The sequence below is a fragment of the Salvia hispanica genome, chromosome 3, assembly GCF_029641045.1.
Source record: "Salvia hispanica isolate PSC_SH4W2 chromosome 3, Shi_PSC_v1, whole genome shotgun sequence".
NCBI classification, from domain to species: domain Eukaryota; kingdom Viridiplantae; phylum Streptophyta; class Magnoliopsida; order Lamiales; family Lamiaceae; genus Salvia; species Salvia hispanica.
Window position 1 is genome coordinate 42,971,411 of NC_142694.1, and position 3,978 is coordinate 42,975,388.

Genomic DNA, 3,978 nt, shown 5'->3' on the forward strand with positions numbered 1-3,978 from the left:
TGCTTGGACATTCCCTCGAGAAATGACCGCTTCCTCCACAGTTGAAACACCGAGTCGGGTTCGGTCCTCTACACTCTCCGAAATGGTACCTTGTGCAAACGCTGCACTGGGGTGGTCTGGCACGGGGGTCACTCCTTGGGTTGAACGAAGACTGTCCTCCTCCGTTCGGTGGCCTGTCCTGAGTGGGGCGGTATCGCTTGTTGTCGTAGGGAACCCTACTCCCCTCCCATCTTCTCTTATCATGGTTGTGTCGCGGCGGGGGCAGTGTCGTCACGGTGTTCCCTACGCTCTTCTCTTTTGGCATTGCTGCCTCTAGAAATAGGCGTGTTCTATGCCTATTAAATAAGGTATGGATTTTGACTATCAATTAGAATAAAGTAAGGTAAGATCTCTTGAAGTATGGAAAGATTTTGTAGAATAAATATATTCTAGGTATGGAAGGAAATCAAGTAAGGGATCAAATAAAATAAAATAAATTCCTTCCTTCCCAACAATAGTGATTTTCGAAAATCACTATAAAATAAGGGGGGCTCGATTTTTGTGTTCTAAATAAGGAAATAATTGGCTCTTAGAACTTAATTTAAATAAATATCCCAAGGATTAAATTAAATCCAGAAAAATAGAAATCCTCCACAAAAGGGGCTAGGGTTTGAAATTCACAAGAATTAGGGTGACAAGTATTTATGGAAATTTTCTCCAACTTTCTCACTCACCCTTAAACAATTAATTTGCCACACAACAATAAATAAAACACATGCCACATCATCAAATCAACAAGTTTGACTTTTCAACTTTCAACATAGACTCGTCTCACGAATTTAAAGCATTCTCGATTCCACGTCATCAACAATTAATTCTAGGGCTCTAAGATTAGGGTTTTAAATTCCGGGGCGTTACATCCATGGTCACCATCTTCCTCAACTCTCTCTACTATACTTCTCCAAATTTCCAAATATCCCAAAATCACCATCTACCTCAATCTCCTCTTCACGGACCGTCGATTCTCCATGGCGCCACCACCGCCGCCTTCCCTCTCCCTTCTCTCTCTCTCTCTCTTCGCCGTAACACCTTAATACGCGCCACCTACCATCTCGCTCAGAACCCATCGCCTGTAGCCGTCGTCTCCGTCGCCGCACGCGTCGGAAGTCCGTCTCTATCTATTTCGGCATCGATCTACTTCTCCCTCAATTCCAAAGTTTAGATTTTTACTCCTGCTCAGATAAATCTTGAAGAATAATTGCAAAACTTTTAACCTTTGATTCAGAAATAGAGTCGCCGGAAAAGATGCATAAACGGAATCGTTCAATTTCGTTTTCCGGAGATTGGCGGATTGGGAGAATGAAAGAAGAGAGACAATAGCGATTTTGAGAAGAGGAAAAATATGGAGGCACATTTTTATTTTGTTTAAGGTTAGAAAAATTGATGGGGTAAAAATGTATTTTGCTAAAATTAACTAGGTATCCTAAACATAGCAAAATTGAGGTTTACATATATGGTTGAAACATGAGGGCTTCGTGCGGGCTGGATATAAGACATGGGCTATTTAAATAGGTAAGATAACTACCAAACGCACAAATAAACCCAGATTACTCCCTTATCTAGTCGTAACATAGCTACCAAACGGCCCCTTAGAGCTTAATTACCAATGATTAAGAAATCATATAATATACCAACGGGTCGCAGCGCAGTTGGCAGCGCGAAGCTGTGGTGACCTTGAGGTCACGGATTCAAACCCCGCCATCCGCAGGGAAACTTTCGGTTTAATCCGTAAACCCGGTCGAGCAGGATTAGTCGGATTCCGCCAAAAGCGGGTTCAGGACACCTGTGGTTAAACCAAAAAAAAATAGAAAAAAGAAATCATATAATATTCCAACTCTATTAGAAAACCGTTCACAAGAATTCTCACCGGCTGACTTGGTACTCAACTTGTTATATATATTGGATGAATAAAGAATTTTTCAATTATAATTCACAAGACCATGGAAATAAATAACTAGCTAATAATATGGTAATTCACTTCGTGTTACATCATGAACATATCACAAATACACAATCAGAGGAACTTGTTTCAAGTAAAAATAGAAGACAGCACAAATATATATCAAGCATTACTAATAATCTCAATAATGTTGCTACTATTATCATCATGCAACAATGATAACGAAGCATTTGAATCTGTAGCCCAACTTTCTTCCTCATTTCCTGCCATATAGGCAGGATAATTCGGAGTTTGCGGATGTTCAGCATCACCTTCTAACATCTCCGACACCTTATTCATTGATGGACGATTGTTTGGATCCATTTGTATGCACCATAATGCAACAATAGTGATCTTACGACCAATGTTTCTATCGTCATTTTCATCAACATTTCCAATGTCAATGTTACTACCTTGGTTCAAGTGGTCGTAAATCCAGTTTGGAAAATACTTAGTAGATTCATCATTGTTCCATGTCAAGGCTTTGTTTAAGTTTACCATTTCTATCAACAACATCCCGAAACTATACACATCAGCCTTGTAAGACACTGCGCCAATACTTCTATTGATAAGTTCAGGAGCAACATACCCTATGGTTCCTCTCGATGCCGGCAATGTCACTGTCTCCTTGTTTGAGGAGCACAATTTCGCCAACCCAAAATCTGATATTTTTGGGACAAAGTTATCATCAAGAAGTATGTTGTGAGATTTAATGTCAAAATGCAAGATCTGGATGTCACAACCATGATGCAGATACTCAATCCCTCGAGCCACTTCAACTGCAATCTTAAATTTCATATCCCATTCCAATAAAGTGGTTTTTTTCTCGATTGAAGACGTTATCAAATGAACCATTTCGCATGAAATCAAAAATGAGGACACGCTTGGATCTTTCAGCAAATAGCAAACAAGCTGGACAATGTTTATATGATGGATCCTCCCAATCGTTTTGATGAAATCTTGTCCATTAGCTCCAAATTTTCCGAGCAATTTGACCGCTACAAGATGCCACTTCGAAGCTTTCCCTTATAAACAGAACCAAAACCCCCTTCGCCTAGTTTTTCTTCAAAATTCTTAGTCATCTTCTTTATGTCCGAGTAGGAATACCTTATTGGCACGAGCTTGTTGTCACTTTGTAGGAATGACTCTACTCCCTCGAATAAGGACAAACGCCTTCTCCGGAATTTGTAGATCAAAAACCACACTACCAAAGGACAAATGACTATCCTTGGTGTCCAAACGAAGATGCTAGAGATGATGGCTGAGATTAACATGGAAAAACAAGACACATACATTTAGTGATAAGGCCAAATTAAAAACTTGTGCTAAAACAGTTATACATTAACTTGCATAAAGTAGAAATGAAAGGGAAAATGAAAGGGAAAGTGGTGCAAATTATAGTACTGAAATGGTTATTCAACGTACCAAGCACGAAGTAGAAAACTTGATTTCAGCATTATAGGGATCATACTAGGGTCGGATTCACTAATTACCAAGACCTCTTTGTTCTTCATTAAGGGAGCTCAGTCAAACTCCCAACCACGCGACTGATAGATACAAGAGATTACAAGAGAAACTGTCACAACTATTACAAACACAGTAGAAAGTCTAGATAGGGCTCCTGAGTAATCTTCACTCCTTGATTAGCCCTGCACACTCAAGTAAATTGACAATACACTAAACCAGATCCTTGCGGATCTTAAAACAATTACACAAGAGAACCAAGCACCAAGAGAAGAACAGAACCGATCAAGATGGTGGCTCAGACACCCGTCTATAGAACACGTCTATTCACCAGGTACCTAAATCCAAGGGAGCACCGTTGAATCCACAAGTATTTCACCTCACACTGCAGAAACCAACACCAACAACTCCTTCACACCGGATCTAGAGCTCCAGAACACAATCTCACACAAGATCTCTCACACTTAAAACCCTAGATCTCTGAAGCAATCAAGCAACCGAAGTAGTTGCTTCCACCAACACAGTCACAGACACTC

At 40.1% G+C, this 3,978-nt stretch overlaps 1 pseudogene; it reads right to left on the reverse strand.

Moving 5' to 3' along the window:
- Nucleotides 1-2,064: 2,064 nt before the first annotated feature.
- On the reverse strand, nucleotides 2,065-3,273 carry LOC148930870 (rust resistance kinase Lr10 pseudogene; annotated as a pseudogene).
- Nucleotides 3,274-3,978: the final 705 nt, after the last annotated feature.